Raw genomic sequence first — 21,726 nt, 5'->3', positions numbered from 1 at the left:
GTTACCCTAATGAGGCCACAGTTCAAAAGTCACAATCTTTTTATATTTTAATATAAAATATGAAAATTATATAATATTAATATTACCCTCAAACTAGGCTTAATGAATGATTCCAGGTTAATTTCCCAACATTCTATATGTGAGCAAACTCATGCACTAGTTAATATAAATTGTGAAAAAATATGTAGACTTTCCTTTTAATTAAAAAAAAAGTTTAGACTACCAACTTGAAAATTGGTAGTTGTGTTACAACAATAGGACCTACATCGATCATATTTCTCCAGCTGATCCACTAAGAAAACTTAGTCTCCCACATTTTTTCAATCAACATAAAACATTCCTATGGCATCAACCTCGTGTCATTTCATAAGCCTAACTAGTTCTTGGCTCACACTTTGCTGAGGAATCAAGGAAAAATATTTACTAGAACAAATGTTCTTTGTGCATAGAGCAACTGATTTACTGTTGGAAGTAGACATTCATCCACATCCTATCTCAGAAAGAGTAGGAGAAAAGAATATAAATTCTAAGGAGTCAGCAAAAAGTACATGAGAGTCCAGAATCTTGGCAAGGGAGACAGGAGATGGGTTGGAGAATAAATTTTCACATGGCACAAATTTGAGAATCTTTGAGTCACTTTCTTTGGCTTTCTCTAATTTTATTTCTGAAAGAATGGAGACTATGTGGGAAGTAAAGCATTGACATTGAGAATAACTTATGAATCCCTCAGGGTACTATAGAAAAATCGACATTACAGCTATATCTGAAGTAAAAAGAAAATTAGGAAATGAATCACCTTGTATGATTATAGTGTATTCTGACAAATTTGCTCTTTTTAGCTTTCCTCTGCATCATCACTTATTTTGATATCTATATCACATTTTTGCTGTAAGGTGCCCTACAAAAGAGCAAGGTGATTCAATAATGAGAGATAAGATCACATAGCTGTATCTTTGAGGGACTTTAGATTTGGTAGTTTAATAAAAAAAAACTAGCTGGATAAGACCAGTTAAGATCAAAAATACATTTGGATGAGTGAGTCAGTGTGAAGTACAAAATAAACCCTGCTTTTAACCCAACTTTAAATCCTGGCCTGACACTTTAAGGGATAAGTGACATCATGTAACTTTCTTAAATTCCATTGGTCTTGATTTCATGGTCTATGAAACAATAATTATATATTACAATCAACTTGATATAGGGAAAATAGTCTAATGTGGGGAAGAGTAAGTGATTCACTGAATGTATATCAATTTATTTACATTTTTAAATTAACATGGTATGTATTATTTTATATACTGCCCTCAACATATTGTTAATATTTTTCTTCGGATCCACAAAAAATGTCTAGCTAAGCCGTTACATACTAAAAGAAAGTTAACATTGTTCAAATACGTTTATTGGTCTTAAAAAGTTGTTTTTGGTACTTAGCAAGAAGAAGTAAACACCTTTTTAAGGGTAAATAACATTTATTTCTATATTCATTTAACATATGAGACAAAATTAACTTTTGCTTGGAAATTAACTTTTCAATAGATGACTCCAATAAATTGGAACATAATTCAAAGGACTATATTTTTAGAAAGGACGTTAATGTGGGATCAGATGTCCAGTTCTGATGCACTGGATCCAATGAAAATGAGATATATTATATTCAAATGCATTTGAAGTTATTCATTAGATAAAATTCTTTTGTTCTTTCACTCAATGTTACTTTCATTAAAAAAAAATTGCCTACCATGTGTTAGAAACTGAGAGATTATGGTGAATAAAATATAAAACCTAACTATAGGGGCTTGCTTAATTTAGTAGTGGAGCCAATAAGCACATACTATACAATGTGGGAAATGACACTATAGAGGTGTTACAAAGAACTATGTGAAATATAGATTCAGAACTACGATATGTCAGTTAGAATATTTTAAAAAGACAAACTTGACAACAGCAATTGCTAATGAAGACATGGAACAATAGGAGTTCCTACTTTTTTAAAGATTATTTATTTATTTATTTATTTATTTATTTATTTATTTATTTATTTGAGGCAGAGAGAGAAAAAGAGTGTGTGAGAGGAAGGGAGAGGGGGAGAGAATCTGAACCAGAGTCCACAACGAACATGGACCCCAATGTGGGGCTTGATCTCACGACCCTGAGATCATGACTTAAGTTGCAACCAAGGGTCAGATGCTCAACACAATGAGCCACGCTGGTACCCCATGATGAAAACTATTGTTCGCCAAGACAGGTAAAGTATGGCCACTTTGGAATGCAGTCCATTAATTTCTCACAATGTTAAGCATAGTCTTACTATATGATCCAGTAATACTGCACTTAGGCATATATCCAGCTGATTTGAAAACGAATATCCTTATAAAACCTTGCACATGACTATTTAAAACTCAGCTTTATTAATAATCTCCCAAAACTAGAAACCACTAAGCTGTCCTTCATTGCATGAATGAATATATAAACCATGGTACATCAAAACATTATTAAGCAAGAAAACTAAGGGGAAAAATGTGTGACTTTACGGTGGAGATTCCTGACAAACATTACCCTTTCCAGATGATTAAGGTTAACATCAAATCTGCTAAGTCATGTTGATAGCACGTACCCCTCATATGGGATGATAAAAATGGTGTTTCACCTCGGTAGACCTTCTACTAAAAAATCTATGACCTTCATGAGTTCAGGAGAAAAGCATCAAACAAATTGCTTATTGAAGGATGTTATATAAAACACCTGATGAATACTCCTTAAAATTGTCAAGGTCATCAAAAAGAGAAGAGTCTGAAACTGTCACAACCAAAAGGAGCTTAAGGAGGTGTAACAGCTAAATGCAATGTATTCATATCTTTGTGATTACTTATTAAGAGTGAGTTTTGTGGCAAAATTTACTTTTGTATAAATTTTTTTTTTTTTTACATTTTTTAATTCTGGCCATCTTGCCACATCTACTTTATTCTCTTTTGTTTCTTAAATCTGTTATACTTAACATACAGTGCTATATTAGTTTCAAGTGTACAATATTGTGATCTAATAATTCTGTATATTACTCAGTGCTCATCATAATAAGTGTGCTCTTAACCTCATTCACCTATTTCACCCATCCCTCCCACCTCTCCTCTGGTCACCGTCAGTTCTCTATGAGTAAGAGTCTGATTTTTGGTTTGTGTCTTTTTTTTTTGTTTATTTTGTTTCTTAAATTCAGTATATGACTGAAGTCCTATGGTATTTATCTTTCTCTGACCGATTTATTTCACTTAGCCCATTATACCCTCTAGATCCATTGATGTTTCAAATGGGAAGATTCCATTATTTTTTATGACCAATATTCCATTGTTTGTACATATACACCACATCTTCATTATCCATCCATCTATGGATGACACTTGGGTGGCTTCCATAATTTGGCTATTGTAAACAATGCTGCAGTAAACATAGGGCTGTGTATATCTTTTTGAATTAGTGTCTTTGTATACTCTTGGTAAATACCCAGTAGTGGAATTACTGGATTATATGATAATTCTATTTTAGATTTTATGAGGAACCTGCATACTAATTTTTACAGTAGCTGTACCAATATGCATTCCTACCAGTAGTGCATGCAGGTTCCTTTTTCTCCACATCCTCACCAACACTTGTTTCTCTTGTTTTTGACTTTAGCCATTCTGATGGGTATGAGATGATATCTGATTGTGGTTTTGATTTGCATTTCCCTGATACAAATCTATTTATTCTTGTGATCACAAATGCACAACAATTTGATGATTTTTGGCAATACCATCCATTGTCCAAAATATCCTGATTTTATTCTTTATGTATCCTTTGTGGTAGATTAAATCACAAACATTTTTTTTTTCCCCAACCTCTCTCTACCCATGATCTTCTCTGTTTGGTTCTTTCTGTAGGAGGGATGAAGGATGAATTATGGGGTGTTGAGATTTTGTTAGGAAGGAATGGTTAACTGATACACCCTGCAAAAAAATCCATATATAAGTAATTCAACATTACCCATTTTCCAACTTAAAATGTTAATATCCTCCTCAGGACTTTAGATTTGGAAGACACAGTCAAATGTACAGATTGTTGATTTGCAGTGATATCTTCTATTCATATGCTCTACATAAAATCTACAGTAGTTTTTAGAAGGGCTCTGCATCTGATTATGTGAAAAAACTATTCTTTAAAAAATAAATAGTGCTTCATATATCCAGTTGCACCTTCTGTTAAGCAGATTTAAAAAACAAATTTACAACCAAATAAGCCAAATTTTATAAAACATTTCTTTCATTTTGTGGGGAATCAAATGTATATTATGGCATTTCTGAAAGAAATGGCATGCATCTCTATTTAGATTTCAAATCAAAACATCTTTTTTTTTCCTTTGTTTACCACGAGTTTAAACTTCACTTAGCATCCAATCACTAGGTGGTTGTTTTACAAGCTGCAACATCATTTTGCTATATACTAAAATGCATAATTTTAGAAAATTACAGATCTAAAATTTGATGAGAGAATAAAATTGCATTCTTTTTTGTCTTGTTTTAAAATTCTCTTTATATCTAATGGTTATCCAACATTTTTGCTTATATATTAACATATTTTCAGATTACAGATTGGTAAAAACCATTTCAGAGCATCATTTCCAAATTTATTTTATTGTTTGTTTGTTTGTTTGTTTGTTTTTAGCATTTCCTTCTTGAAAGGGATATTTTACTCCCTTTGAGATACCAAAATTTGCTGTGATCATACCTTGCACCATGCTTGCTGAGAAATAGTGTTTATACTGCTAGATAAAAAATAATGCCTCTTTTTTACTTTATCATTTGAACTTTACAGAATCTCTAATTAGCTGAGAACCTTTTCCTTTCTTCTGATATAAAGAGGCAATGCTTCTTGTAACCTTTAGAGTCCTTATAGAATCAAATCATTAATAATCAATGACCACATTTTAAATCATCGCTCAAATAGTAGGGATGCCAAAGGTAAGAGAAAAAGCAGTGGAGACATTATGAGATTATGGAACAGAAATGGCTGAACAACTATTTAATATGTGGCTTAAATCTGTTTTATATGTATGTATAAAGACATGCCAAGTATATATTTGTAAAAAGTAGCTTCATTAGTTAAGTTCTTGGAAAATTACTCTGATGAGGTAGATGTGTGGAGGGAGGAGAGGATAGTAAAAACTGCTATTATGTGATGGAGAAAGGGAAAATATTGGATTTGCTCCAACCACCATCTGCTGTCAGTTTCAGCTTCATCTATAAAACATATTTAAAGAGCTAGGCTATGTGAAGGTTATATGTAACTTTTCAGTTTGCAAACAGTGTTCAGGGAAGATTGAAGTGGAGGTATTTAAAATTTAGTGATTTCAAAATGTTTGAGAGAAATAATAGTGCAATTATTTATAGAGAAAACCAGGCTTGTTAACCTCTGGGTACTACATTTATTTATCCATAAAGTGAGGTGATGAAAAAAAAAATCTTTAGTATTGCTTGGAGGCTTAAATGAGTTAAAATACATGAAAGCTTAGAAGAACACTTGTTGGGTGGTAAGTACATTACTATGTGTTGTCCTTCTCTGTAGGTAGCTTCACTCTCTAAGGAAGAACGAAACATGAAGTTTAGTCTTTAGAGAAAAGCTAAAACCATACAATTTTCCCTATAATTCAGACTGCTCTCTGCCTCAATGGTAAATGTGAAGAATTTAACACTATGTCTCCAGTGTAGAATGTATATATCTACCTAAGCTATAAATGCCACCTTTCAATTATGTGAACAGTGTGTAGTCTTGTATATCACAAAACGGGACTTATTCTTCACCAAACTTGAAACCTTATGTATTTATAGGTAGCTGTACTTTGCAGTATAAACCATTGGCCAAACATCTTGCCTTTTGCATTTCAAAACACTTAAAATGAACTCTTTTTCTAATTCTAAATGGTAGTTATATAATCTGTAATTCTATATTATAGTCACCAATTATAGTTATATCCCAAAGAGAAAAGAATAAAATGACAGAAATAATGAATGGAAAAGTACTAGATATCTTAGAGCAATTAAAATTTAAACAGAAGGAAATACAAGAGATAATTTATAGGAGGAATTTTTTGTTATAAGGTATGTATCATTATAAATTAAACAATGTTTGAGTCACCTAAAATTAACTCTCTGCATTAGCTAAACACTGGATTATTTTTTTAGAATCTAAGAAAATTTAAATCTACCTTATATCAAACAATAATTATGAATTTTTAAAATAATTTTCCTTTCTTCTATCAAATCATGAGTAAGTCACCTTATTTCTCCAAGTATCAATATACCTAGAAAATCAAAGTTTTATACAACTTCAATGCTTTCTAGCTATGGACTTTTCTGATTTTACATTCTAATCATTTAAATTCACTCTTAAGGTGTCAAAGTAAAAATGGGAATAATAGATATTCACCTATATGCACAATCTTGACACATTTACTACTAATTGCTTAATTGTTAAGTGAAGTACACAAATGTAATTATTTTAATTTTGTGGTATTTGGTAGAAGGAGATGTTTCATAAGCCCTTTTATTACTAAATACATTCATGTAGATAGAACTGTATTGTGATGACAACATTCTATAGTCAATTATGGTGATATTTGAAGCATTTTTTGTATCCAACCTATCACATCAGTTAGATATAGTCAAACGTGTCTACACTTTGAAATGTGGCTGATATGTCTTTGAATCTTGACTCTTCCACTTCCCACATGTCACCTTAGGTAAGTGATTTTGTGACTTGGAGTTTAATTTTTCCTTAAGCTAAAATGGAAATAATAGTCATCTCATTGATTGAGGATTAAAAGGGATAAAATATTTAGTTCTGGCTTCATGATAGCTCTTCAAAATATATTTACCTATCTCCATTTAGAATTATTATATAGTGTAGTACAATTATTATATATTGGCTTTCATTTCTCCTGTGCCATTCTCATAGTCTTTTTAAAAACGATAAAGCTATTCATTAGTTGTCAGCTACTGCTCCAATTAAATGTATTATTTAAAAGACATAATATTATATAGAGTTAAAATTCTTTTACCAAATATCTCCTTAATGGGACTCATCCACTATTCCCTGAAGGAGAGCATTATTTTCCTCATTCATTTACCTTTCTATTCCTGTACAAAAATATGGTCGTATTAGTCAGTGAAGCTATTGCTTGACGATATAGATGATTGCATAATATACTATTGTTGTAATAAATTGAGAGCCAATAACGGAATAGATATCTGTTATTTGTTCAGAGCAAAGAAACATTTTTTTTTTTCCTCCTGGCTGCTATCTGCATCATCATGTGGATTTCTGCATTAAATTGATTGAGCCACGAATGAGCACTTCCCTCAGCCTTCTGAATTGCAGATTATTAGATCTGAGGTTCAGAAATAATTGCTTTCAGAGAGAGAATTTAGTTTGTCATCTATTCAATTCCATATTTTTATGACAGCCTGTTTACTTTGGTTTAGAATCAAGATCTCCTTATTACCTCTGCCATCACTGTCTGTCACTTAATGTGTCTTGCTGGGGATAAGAACCACCAAGAATGCAATAAAAAAGAAGAATGCCCAAACCTCTGGGTTTATTGACCTACTCACCTTTCATAGATGAATGAGACAAGAACAAATTCAGATAATATGTACAGTGAATAGAGCACTGAGAAAATAAAGAGAAAAAAAAAAGAGATTCCATTCGATTTTCAGAGACCATCGTCTGGGTGGGAGGAGCTACAGGAAAATGGTGTTTTACCAATGGCATTTTGTGCAGAGACAGTGAGGAACACCAGGGCCCGTTTGAAGCCTGGAGTGTAATTTCTCAGTTAATGCTCCATGGAGATGAAGAGACATTGCTTAGTACCCTCTAGCTTCAATGATGGGAATTACTCCTTAGGAAATGTGGATCACTGATGTCAAGATTGAACTTCATTGGCTTTGAGCCAGCATTATAGCTCTACTCATTGTTCCCTGAAGATGCCAAGGTCTCTGGCCTCATATATTCATGTTTGGCATCTAAGTTGCATCAATCCTCCAGAAGCAATTAAGAAATTGATCCAGCTACCCAAAACCCTAAACAGACGAATTGTGTGTCAGACAAAGCAAATCACTTATTTACACTGACAAATAAACTTGTGTGGTGGGTTGGAAAGAAGTGTCACTTAGATAAACACACATTCTATTTGTGGCAGGAAAGTCTACTTTGAAGCAAGAGGTAACAGAAACTTGGATTACAAGCAAGAAAGCTGGGTATATAGCCAAAATCAATGCTTGATATTAATCGTGAGTAAAATCAAATTGGTACCACCTGATATACTTGTTTCACTAATGATTTACTCATGTTGACTCCTAATCCCTTAGGATTAGGTGACAATACATCCTAAGTTACCCAGGAAAGTCCTGCTTTATAATTGGTGTCCCATAAAACATTTAGACTCAAATCTTTCCCAGTTTGGATGTTTAAAGTTTCATCTCTATAGAACCTTGATGATAATGTAGTAAGTTATAATTTTTATAATTATTTTTGTTTATAAGGATAAAGGGATCCAAGCAAGTCTCTATTTTTTTTAAATTAATGTCATGATTATTATTGAGTATTTTGAGTTTTTCTGCAGTGAAACTATTCTTTTGTCCTTTATCTTCTATAGAAATAGAGACTGTGATGGGCCTCAGAAAGACACTAAATTTTAATCTACAGCATATATATATATATATATATATACATTTCTATTACTATTGTCTGCTTAAGACTTATATCTTATAACCTGTAACATCTTGAACTCGAGAAATGGGGAAAGAAACTAGGGCTAAAGTTAAATCAAATTAGACTTGATATATTTGCATGAAATAGGTCAGTTGGGGAGGCATAGAAGAGATAGTTTGCAGTGAAAGCTACCATATAATACTGATCTCAGTGGGCTAGGGCAAAATAATGAGTTGTGGAGCTAAAAAAAAATACTACAGAAATAAAGACAAAATATACTGAAATAGGTAATTTAAGAAAATGTATTGAAAGTTGAACGATTGACATAGAAGTTTGAAACAGTACTTTTATTACACAAAAAAGCTAACAAAGGACAGTTTATTAAGCCCATTGCATAAAATTATCAGACATCTGAAATAAAGAAAAATATTTTGTGCAACTGGATAGAATAATTGTATCATCTTATATAAAAATGGTATAATTACCCATGAAGGCCTCACAATAACTAATGTGCATGCACTGTATTATATAGGTCAGGGTTTATAAATCAACAAATAAACTATAGCAATACAGGGAAAATAGAAACACAATATTTATCATATGACTTAATTAATTTCTTTCAGGTAATGATCAAATTGACCAAAAATAAATAAAGATATATGATATCTAGGAACATAATGTTTTCCTATAAGCAAAGACTGTTATCTTTTTCATGTGTGCATGTAGTTATCATAAAAATCACTTCTATATATTAAGCAACAAATAAAAAAAAGTCTAAAACAAAGTTAATTCCCAGAAATATTTAGTAATCACACTCCAATAAAATTAAAAGTCAATAATAAATATTAATAATAATAAATATTCCCACAAATATATGTCCATATAATTTTACAAATACTACCAACCCTTTAAAAAATTAATAATTCTAAATATGCCCTGAGCATAGTGAAAAAAAAATTTAAAAACACAAAGTTCCCAAAATAGTTATATTCTAGGTTATAATTCATGTAAAACCTGTCATGAAGATCATACATAGAACATAAATAGAATTAAACAAACACATCTATGGATAATCATGTAAAATTTAAAATAAATATAAACAAATATAATTCAGTATCATAGTGAAGAGAAACAGATGTCCTTGTGGCATTAATTACAGAAACACAAAGATGATTCAATGTAAATAAATCCATTTTAACAGATTTTATTTATTTATTTGAGAAGGAGAGAAAGAGAGAAACAGCACAAGCATGGGAAGGGGCACAGGGAAAGGAAGAAGCAGACCCCTCACTGAGCAGGGACCCCGGTGCGAGGCTCGATCCCAGGACCTTGAGATCATGACCTGAACTGAAGGCAGATACTTAACCAACTGATCCACCCAGGCCCCCCCTTTAATGTAGTTTATTGTCTTTATTATATGTCAAAGGCAAAAAAAATAAAAAGAAAAAGAAAATTATGGTCATTGACAGTAATGTTTACAGGACATTTATTAAGTTTAATTGTATTCAAGAATATTATACTGAAATAAGTATATATTGTTATAAGTTCTTAATATATTAAGGATAGATAGTTATGTCTGTAACTATTTATATATATCCATCATCAGACTCGGTACTCTTCCTGAGAAAGCGATATAAATGGCTATTTATTTTATCCTATACCAAAATAGATTTCAAGAGGAATAAAGTTTTACATAATTTATAAAGCCACTAAAAATGAGTCGAATTTTATACTGACATGAGACAATTACTAAGATTATTAAGCGAATAGAGAGAGTTGCAGAACCACTCAGGTACTGTGTTCCCAGGCACACATTTTAAAAGGCATCCTTTTAAAAGATATCCTTAATCATATTTATAAACTGGATGCATAGACTATTTCTGGAAATATTCAAAAATTCAAGGTCAGTGATTATTGAGGAATAAGAGTAGGCATGTGGGGCCATAAACTGACCTTCTCATTATATATCGTATCTCAAGGAATTTTACCATGAGTCCATGTTGCCGTATGTTATATTATTTGTTTGGGATGTTTAATTTTTCATAGATGTTGAATAAACAAGTGGAAGGGAACTGCAAAAATGTAAAATGGCACATGCTTTTATTTGATTTTTTTTTTTTTTTCTACACAGTAAACACAGTCTCCGGTTCCAGTATATACCTCATGGAGCAATACACAAAAAATACACCATATACAGACAGAGAGATGTCCCTACATGTGTTTTCTTCTCCCTTAACCAGTATGTAATATCCTACAAGTATATGGGATGGGAGTCTTTGGCATTTGCCTATTTTCTTTATGAAACCATTTAAAATGTCATTCCAAATGTTAGGGACCTGATTATGGAAGTCCAAGTATACGCTGGAATTAGAGCACATGGATTGTAGTAGACAGTGTTTGAAACAGTAGTGTTTTTGAAATAAATGAGAAAATATATTATCAGAAGAACAAAAACCAAAAGAAGTTCGCTTTGAGTACCATGAGATACAAAGCTGTAAAAAGAAGTTAGAGTTTAATGTGTCACCAGCACCGTGTTTTGAATAAGATAGAAAAGTTAGGACGAATGAAGTACTCAGGACAGCACTTTGGACCATCAGGCCTTATCTCCAGGATAGGCGGCTTCACTGTAAAAGAGAAAATGTACAGACTATAAATAGCAGGACTCCTTCCTCTCCCCCCAGTTTCCTCCTTTGTACACAAAAAAAAGTAGAAAATTATATACACCTTTTTAAAAATACTGAAAAAGAAAGGAAAAAAAAAGCACAATGATCTCTAACCACCTGTTTCTGTGATGTTACCTTTTGCCCTAAAAATAATGTTCTACTTCTAATCTCTTACTCGAAACTCAGGAGGTATAAAGACATGACCACACTGAATTCCACAAAAGAAACCTGTCTTTTTTTGCAAGTAAAGTGCTATATTTGTGAAGTAGTTCCGAATTAAACTGTTTAATACCCGTGAAACTAGGATTGTCTCTCTGATTTGCTTCTGCCCTTTCGTGAGATCTTTAGTTTGAAGAATTTAATCTCAAACCTTCTCCCCTCCCACAACCTCCTTTATTTTATTGCATGGAAATCAACAGTGCCAGGATCTTTACAAATAAATGTAAAGCATTATAGGGGAAATGCCTATTGTATGTTTAAAAATATTTTTTAAAAAATAAAGTGTTAATAAATGCAGATATGTTTATTTTCCTCCAATATTAAAAACACCTCAACTCTCTCATTTCCTATATTAAAAAAAAAAAGTCCATTGTTCTTTTTTCTTTTTTCTTTCTTTCTTTCTTTGTTTTTTTGTTTTGTTTTGTTTTGTTTTTGTTTTTTTTTTTTTTTTTGAGAGCGTGCAAGACAGCAAATGGAGGATGTGGAGGGGCAGAGGGACAGGAGAGAGAGAATCTCAAGCAGGCTCCAGGCTCAGCACAGTGCTCAGTGTGGGACTTGAACTCATGACCCTGAGATCAAGACCTGTACCCCGATCAAGAGTCCAATGCTTAACTGACTGAACCACCCAGGTGCTCCAGGTCCATTTTTTTTTTAATGGAAAAGCCCTTCACATCCTGGCCACATCTATATTTCTAGTATGCTCCTCATTTTTTCCCCTGTCCTATAAACAGAACTTCATTGTGATTCCATAATATGTCACGCTTTTTTTACAAGCTGCTCCCTTGTCCTGGAATATACAGCTTCCTTGCCCTCTAGCTGGTAAAAACAGGGTTCTACTTCAAGGCCCAAGGTCCAGTTAAAATACCACTCCGTGCACAAAAAGCAATCTACAGACAGAATTACCTCCCTCCTTTTGACTATTATGTGGTAATTTGTATACAGTTACACAAAGTACTTATCACAGGGTGTTGACTTCTTGCACTGTTGGGTTGTCTCCTTCGGTGGATGGAGAGGCAATGCTCTAACTCAAAGGGTTAAGGCAGATCTGTTCCAAATACTTATCAGTTGCTTGCTGTTTAAGTGCCTCATATAACTTAATCAAGAGTTTGTGCATCTTTCTACCTCCGTAAAATAATAATGTAGTCAAATTCATGAAGTTCAGGTAAGGATTAAAATATATATATATATATATATATATATATATATATATATATATGTAAAGTACTCAGGTTAGCATTGGATTTTTTTTTCAGTAAATGCTAGCTATCTGATGATTTCCTTCTCAAGAATAAGAAGCATGTTTTATTAATTTCTGCATCCTTGTCACTGTCCTTGCCGCAGAGTGGGTTCACAATAAATATTGAATAAACATTGGCATGGTGGTATTTTGTCACAAGCTTGTTGCATGACTAGGTGCTGGACACCAGAGACACCTGGATGTTCACTGTTTGAACTCCTTTAACCCATTTGATTTTACGTGATGCTGAGTTGAGCTTCATGACATCTCGTATCGTGAGTGAGGCAAGGTTTATGCCAAGATATACAGTGTCAAAACACTGTTGCTCTTTTCAATTCCAATATTACACTAGCTTTTCTGACCTGAATTTAAAACAAACTACAGAAAGGAAAATACCTAAAGAGCTCAGATACTCTGAATCCTTCTGCAAATAGCTTTTGTATCTTTCAGTACCTGGAGGGAAGCAAAGTGAAAATCTTTTAGAAAATTGTGTGCACTTTCCCACCACGGGGCGGTGGAAAAGCTTTGGGTGGTGCCTACATGCCGGAATGTAAAGGTAGATGCTTTAAGTGGCTCCCCTATTTTACTAGCATGTGTATATGGAACTGAAAGTCGAACCGATACCACTAGGGATTTGTAAACTAAAATGATAAATTAGAAATAAATTGAATAAACAGCACAATTAACTTAGTGAGTTGCCACCCTAAGCAGTAAGGCATAGCGAAATTTCATTTGCCTATCTTCCTTCTGAACCCCTTTTTTTATTCCTACCTTGAAAATATTAATGTTACACCCTTGTATTTTCTTTGCCTTTTTTTTTTTTTTTTTGTCCTGAATTGCTTTGCCACAGAGAAGTTTCTTCTCTTTAGGAAATTATTAATGTACTCAAAGGCAATGGTGAAGTAGAAACATCCTTTCACTAGTTGTTTATCAATAATACTTTTAATTTTTAAAAATAAACTATGCATGTATGCATCATGTATGTGTGGTGTGGATGGTGTGTGCATATATATAAACAGACATATACACACATATAAACACACACCCACGTAGACATAAAAGTGTGTGTTTATGTTGTTTGGTACAAATATATGTGCATATATATATATATATATATAAACTTCTCAATCTGAGAAATTTAGATTACTTTCTTTTCTATGTAACAGCTTATAGTTTGTAGTAAAAGTAAATCAGAATATTCTTGTTGTAAAATAGAAATTTGCTTGGGAACCACTGGTGAGACTGTGGTTAGCCCCTCTCTCATTACTGTCCATCTGGCGCCGATGCATTGAATTATCTTTTGCGATCTTTAGGGAAAGAATTTAATTTAATATCGCCCCAATCATTATACATTTATGCACCTTGGGAGGAATAACACCACCAATACTTTACAATTCTTGTCTATTTTGGAGAATTACCTTTGGCCACACTTACTGGTAAACATGCTTCCATTTTTCATGTTAATCACTTCTTGTGTTTGGTTTTTAAAGTCTGTAAAAGGAAAAAAAAAACATAAAGCAGCAAAACGTAACTGAACAGGCATGTTCTGTTTTTGCGAACTCATGGAGTTTATGCCCCTTGTAGTTGTCTCCCTTTCTCCTTTTTTCTTTACTTACGGGCAAATCTAGTGCAATGATTAATAGCCTACTCACTAGAGTCAGCCTGCCTGGGATTGAATCTTAATTCTTTCAGTTTCTATCTTTTCCCCTCATCTGTTGCTATTTAATCTATAAATCAGGACATCAATGCCATTTACCTCATTAGAACATTTAGGAACCTGCAGTTAGCATGTGTGCTGAGTTTAGAACAGACCTATTTCATTGAACGTACACAGCAAGTGTACATCATATTAAGACTACTAACATTAGCATTATTTGTTCCTTTTTAACCTGAGTTCTTTCTCTCATTTAAGGAAGACCTAAGACAGATTACTTACTGATTGTGTATAAGAGAAAAAAATACATAAGCATAACTGAGTCACAGGCTTCTTACCACAAGTGATATAAAATAAAAGTAAGATAAACAAAATACTGTATGGTGAACATTCAACCAGCCTTGACAATTAGGAATATTGCTGAAACATATGGGGGGAGCAGCAGGGGGAAGAAGAAATTCTCATTAGCACAAAGGAAATCTCTACTAAATATTTAAATATAAAAACACAAACATTAAAGATCTAGAAAATACATAAATATATCGAGATGTTTAATCAAATTGTCATGAAGTCTTTTCCAAACATACATGAAGAGTTCAAAGTATTTGCAAGTTTGATTACGTTAAATATAAATCATCTGATTATAAAATTAATTATAAAGATAAAAGGCCAAAACTGGAGGGGGAGGCAAACATACACGGAAAAGGTTTTTCATATATGAAAGCTCTTTAAAAAAAAAAAAAAAAAAAAAAAAACAGCTGAAAACCTTAATAAACCCCAGTAGATAAATAGACACAAATAAATTAATCTATTATAAAGGAAGATCTACAGAAAAACAGCAGGCCAATGGAAGCATTCCCAAAACACCAATAATCAAATAAATGGCAATTAAATCTCTGAAATAGTGTTTTTTCGCCTAAGACTGACAAAGCTTTTCTTTTATGTAAAGTTTTTTTTTTTTTTTAAATCTAGTTTTAGCAATAATATGCATGAGGACATGGCTGCTTTCATATCCTATTTTTGAGAATCAAATACATAAAAACTTTGTGTGTGGGGGGGTGATTTAGCAACACATCAGTAAATTGAGGAATACATATCTTTTCAAATGAACAAATGTCTTTCTGTGAATTTATTACAAGAAACTAATTAGAGATATGCACACAGAGTAGCTGAAAGCATGTACATCATAGCACTGTTGATAATAAAAGTTAGGAATGACAAATATCCAACGATAGATAATTAGTTCAATAAATAAATCTTTTTATGAACCCATTAAAATAATGAGGCAGGTAAGATATTATTGGCATGTGAATATGTCCCCCAAAGGCAGAAAGTATATTGTAAATAGATATACATAGAATGATTCTAAGTTAGTGAAAGTAAATAAGAATATGCATAGAAATGGTAGAGGAGAAACTACCTATAACAAGTAGTAGATATATTGGTAGTATTTGTTTAGTTTATATCAGGATTCTTTGTTTCCCATTTCCCCCCCTAGAATGGACATTTATGATTTTGAAATCAGAATTTTCCAAAGTCTGTTATGTCATGTTAGGCCTACAAGTGGTAGGTAACTTAATACATGGGGAAATAAATTTGTAGGTAGGCCAAGAACTTAAGTGTTAATAATAATTCAGCCTCTTATTGGCATGGAGACCTTGAACATTGACTCAACATATCTGAACCTGAACATTGACTCAACATATCTGAACCTCAAAATTTAGGGTTAATGATAACATTAACCCTAAATTTTCAAATGCTTTGTATAAAATATATCTGTTAGTTCACTCCTCCCTTTTTTTTTTTAATTTATACAGAAAATGAACCACCTTTAATATTCATCCAAGGGCCACAAATCTTTATAAATATTTCCAGACATACAATGGTCATGATGAGCTCAAGGTACAATGTGTTTGAAAGCTTGATGGAGAGAATATTACACATGTATGGAATATTATAAACTTCAAATAGGACAGTTTGTGAGGTTGCCGATGTTTTGTGTTCTCTGTCTACATTGCCCTCATTATTTGTTTTTGACAGAATCTCACCTGGGAAAACTTATCATTTTTTTCAATGGCATCTTACTTGTTAATGTATGCCATTTCAGAAATTATATTTTTGTGTGCGTATATGTTATTTACATACATGTGCATATATGCATATATTTATTTATTCCAGATTGAACGGACACAGTTGACATGTACCATACCTATTTCTGAATATTTCTAAGTATTTCAACTACAATGTTCATACTCTACTAAGCCTTTATAAAGGATTATTTAGCTTACCAGAGTTCTTTCTGAAGTTTTTTTAGAAAGAAGATTGTATATAAATGAAGACATTTAGATTGGAATGACTTTAATCGGCCACAAAGATGTAATTTTTTTTTGAGAGAGAGCGAGAGAGAGTAATTTTTTTTGAGAGAGAGAGAGAGAGAGAGAGTGGGTGTGCACAGAAATGAAGTAGGGGGCAGTGTGCTGGGGTGCAGGGCAGAGGGAGAGGGGGTGAGAATCTTAAGCAGGCCCCATATCCACTGTGGAGCTGGAAGCAGGGCTCTATCTCATAACCCTCAGATCATGACCTAAGCTGAAATTAAGAGTTAGATGCTTGACTCTGTCTCTCTCTCTCTCTCTGTCTCTCATGAATAAATAAATAAAATCTTAAAAAAGAAAGAGTTAGATGCATAACCAACTGAGCCACCCAGACCCCCAAAGATGTATTCCTTATTATGGAAGCAAACATTGTCCAAAAATGTTCAGACTCTTTCTGGGTTTATGATTTCAATTTCCAATATAAAGATTGTTGCATGTTATAGCCTCTTCACGTGCAAAAATTTGAAAATAAAATCTAATCTTTGTGCAGTATCCAATTCTTCTGGAATTTTAATGCTTGAGTTTTATTTCCTAAGTGAATTATTGATTTCCTGATATTGACCAACTACATTCTCAGGCCTTCTTCCCCTACATACTATTGAAGGCAATATTTTATAGTCTACACTGAGTTGCTAACTCAAATACATTGCCTAGTAGGAAAAATAAAAGGAAGGAATTGAAATATATGTTTCTCCTACTGAGCAATGTATTTGCATGATATAGACAGATGGATATAAATGTATAGAAGGGGGGTTGGAGAGAGAAGTCTAAGGAGAACTGGAGAAAACATGTCTCTTTAAAGGCTATTACATTGAAAAGTTTCAGAACACTTTTTGCAAAGTATACCTACACACACTTACAGACTAGATGATGTCACCCGTGCATGTAGGTTTTGGTATCTGGTTGCACCATATTTGTGGGGTTATCAGGAACGAATTTTACCTGCACCTATGCTGTCCCATTCCTAGAAAATAGTTTACTACAATACCCTTTGGGATATAAGGCAAGACCACTTATGTATTTCTTCTGTTACAAAATGTTCATAATGTCCCCTGCTGTGTTCTCCTCAGCTGACAATTTTTAAATTGCTGAATGGGGCCAACAAAATATATGAACTCCAATAAGATCCTTAAAAACTACTCTTTAAAGATGATCCTGCTTCCTTATGAGCTCCTGGCTTCCTTATGAGCTCCAAACCCTTGGCCCTTAGATGGGCTTCGGACAATCTGATCTTAGTTTCTGTGCCATCCTTCACAGGGGGAAGCAGGAATTTGGCATCTTTGATTCTGAACCAGTTACATTGTGCCCTTGGCTTCCATTCTCAAACTCTCTCTCTCTCTCTCTCTCTCTCTCTCTCTCTCTCTCTGGAATTGTCCAAGTCAACGATTATTGGAGTTACCCTCCTTCTGAACTGTTTACTCCCAATGAGCCCAGATGTGCATCATCGGTTCTCTGACTCCTGTTATGGGCTTTTGCCTTGTGTCATATATTATTTCCTTAACAACTAATATTCAGTGGCTAAGCTGATCTTAAATTTGTCTCTCATTCATAGCCTTTTTTGCTCTTTTATTTTTTATTATTTTAATTATTATTATTATTTTAAAATATTTTATTTATTTTTCATGAGAAACACACAGAGAGAGGCAGAGACACAGGCAGAGGGAGGAGCATGCTCCATGCAGGGAGCCCGATGTGGGACTCGATCCCAGGACCAGGGATCACACCCTGAGCCAAAGGCTGATGTTCAACCACTGAGTCCCCCAGGTGCCCCACCTTTTTGCTTTTTTAGAACAGTGTCCAAATAGTGTGTGATTCAGTAAAGACTACTGACTAGTCGAGCTCTAGGCTCCTTATAGGTGTATCTAGAGTAAACCAATCAGGTTCTGATGCTCCTGTAGTGTGCGTTACTCATTTGTGTCATATTGTCACCCTCTTACATTTTGCAAAAATGCATGTATACTCTCCTAGGTTCTTTGATGGCAAGAAACTTACCTTATACTTCTTAAAATGGAATTCCTCCAATTCTCTTAATACCTACAAAAATGCATGTATACATACATACAAACATGTGTGCCTGTAATGGCTTACTCATCCCTTCTACTCACCAGTCTTGTGAAACATGGAGATGTAAGGGGAAAATAGAAAGCCAATAATTTTAAAGCATGGTTGAGTAAAAATGGGCAAGATTTGGAGTATAAACAGAATTCGCTTTCTACTCTCTTCTGTTGTTTACAGATTCAGTAACCTTGTGCAGATGATGTAACTGCGATAAATTTCATTATTCTGAGCAGTGACAGGGAGGCAGTGTTAAAACTAAATAACAATGCATGTTGTCATCTTGAAAATCTATTTCAAATATTCTTCAATTATGTACTCAGAACCTCAGCTTTCTAGTCTGTAAAACAGGCATCATAGTGCCACACATAATATGTGAAAGAGAAAACTAGAATAATGCATACAATGCCCCTGCCCTTGGAAGAGTCTCTGTTAAAATGAAGGTATTTAATAAAACTTAGTTCGTTCTTCCCGTATAGCAAAATCTTAAATCATTTTTATATCACAATGCCAGACAGGTATTACAACTAAATTAGTTCAATTGTACAGTTTCCCCCCCACCCCCACCCCTGACAAAGTCTATGGACTATTTTTTCATTACAAAGGTCTAAATAGGGTTATTAATGGAAACTTCCTGGTAAAGATAATATTTTACATATCTGTAGACACCTAACATAATGAAATTAAGTCTGATTTGCCACCAAAATACTCACATATAAAGTAGTGTGGAAATGAGTAATTCTTTTCATATCTCTTCTTAAATTATATTCACAAAATATTTCCTAAACATATTTCATATAAAAAGTATTTGGAGAATGACAGTTATAAAAAGTCAATTCTGGGTGTCAAATCATTTCACCATAAATTTCAGGGCCCTAATTTTGTGACTTTTTATTTTCTTCTTGAATATTACTCGCAAATCTTAGAAATGGGAAATTTTATTAGGTTGATAATGATAGAAATATTTATTTCAATACTTTCCATGGCCAAAAAAAATCAATCTGTATTCATAGAGGCAGAATTTTAATGTTGGAAGGGATATTTGTGTTTCTTTCATCTAATCCCTTTTTTTTTTTTTTTTTTTTTTAACAGATGACAAAACAAATTCAGGGAGATCTAGTATCTCTCTCAAGGTCATACAGGTAGCAGATTTTGCATTAGGTTTTTTTTATTCCATATTTTATTTCCTTCCTTAATAAAATCTGGAAATTTTAAAAGGACATTGAAACATAAAATATCAATATATAACAGCAAAAATATCTATTAGTCACTATAGGATTAATAGAAACCTGTTGTAAGGAGAGCTGTCTTAATTGAGTGGAATATATTACAAAATATACCTAGGCATGAAGCAATAAATTTCTATTAATTTTGCAAGTATTTATAGCTGTTTATTTTTAAGTCAACCTGATCCAGGTATAGTCTCAATCAAATAGTGATAATAACCTATCTCATTGAGCCAGCAGAGAGCACACACACACACACACACATGCACACACACATGTATGCTCTCGCCGCTTAAATACTGGAATGTTCTCCACAATGTGGAGGAAATGAAGAATCATGTTATCCATGAATGAGAGCTACTGTTTTCATCATAATGTCTTCCATGCCCATTTGAAGTGTATGAGAAGCCTCTTACCTTGAGAACAGGTTGAGTCAGAGATACCTAGGATTCAAGTCATTATGTTTTCAAAGTCCTTGCTTTCCCATTATATTGTGCTCCCTACCCCCATAAATACATGAGCATGAGCCCCAAAAGCACTACTCCATTGTCTTTTACTACTTTAGATTCTTTGTGTTCTTCTCCCATATTCCAGCTCTGTTGGTGGTTTACATACTGACTCGATTTCAAGCCATTCCTTAGAATTCTCATTGGATTTACTGTATTTCTATGTCAACCCTTCCCCAACAAAAGTGGAGTCTGGTTTATAGAACGGGGTGGTGGTGGGGAGATGAAACAGATATTGGGTTGTTTTAAAGATGAGTAAGAGGGCTTGACAATTATGCTCAAGGCAAAGCTCCTAGCAGCAAATCCTGAAGTACAACCCAAAGATGGAACAGCTGTCATGCCCTCAGGCTCAGCACAGTCTCACTTTGCTCCATCTCCACTTCTGCTTCAAGAATGTGGCTTTGCAACTGTGCTAACTACCTCACAGAGAGAGAGAGAGAGAGAGTGCATTTGTGGTGCCTTTTCTTTCTTGTGTTACCAACACAGGCCCCGTTACTGTGCCCAGCTGTAGAGATGTAGAGAGTGCACCCTTCTCAGTGTGGGTGGCGGACAGTCTTGCCAACCAACAGGATTCTGGGGCTGAGGAACCTCCTACCCATAGACTGGCTCTCAGATGTGAGCAGCCATACTGAATGAAAATGTTTACCTCGTATGTTATTATTATTTTCAGTTTTCTATGGACTAAAATATATTATCTTTCTTTGTTTTTCCTTTTTTTTTTTTTTTTTTAAGGAGGCTCCACACCCAGCAAGGAGCCCAACATGGGGCTTGAACTCACCACCTTGAGATCAAGACCTGAGCTGAGACCCAGAGTCAGAGGCTTACCCGTCTGAGGCACGCAGGTACCTCTAAAATATATTTTCTCATAAATATATTTAAAGTAGAGTAAATTACAGAGATTAATGTAACAAACACCCCATCACCAACCTACTCAACTTCATTACAACATAATCATTTGTCCCCCCTTTTTTTTTTCCTTAAGAAATATAACATGAAAGATAGTGTTAAGTTCCTGCTTGGAACTTTTCCATTCTTTCTCCTTCCCTTTATTAATGTTC

The sequence above is a fragment of the Canis lupus genome, chromosome 18 (genome assembly GCF_003254725.2).
Source record: "Canis lupus dingo isolate Sandy chromosome 18, ASM325472v2, whole genome shotgun sequence".
NCBI lineage: Eukaryota > Metazoa > Chordata > Mammalia > Carnivora > Canidae > Canis > Canis lupus.
Note: the sequence above shows the minus strand (reverse complement) of the source record.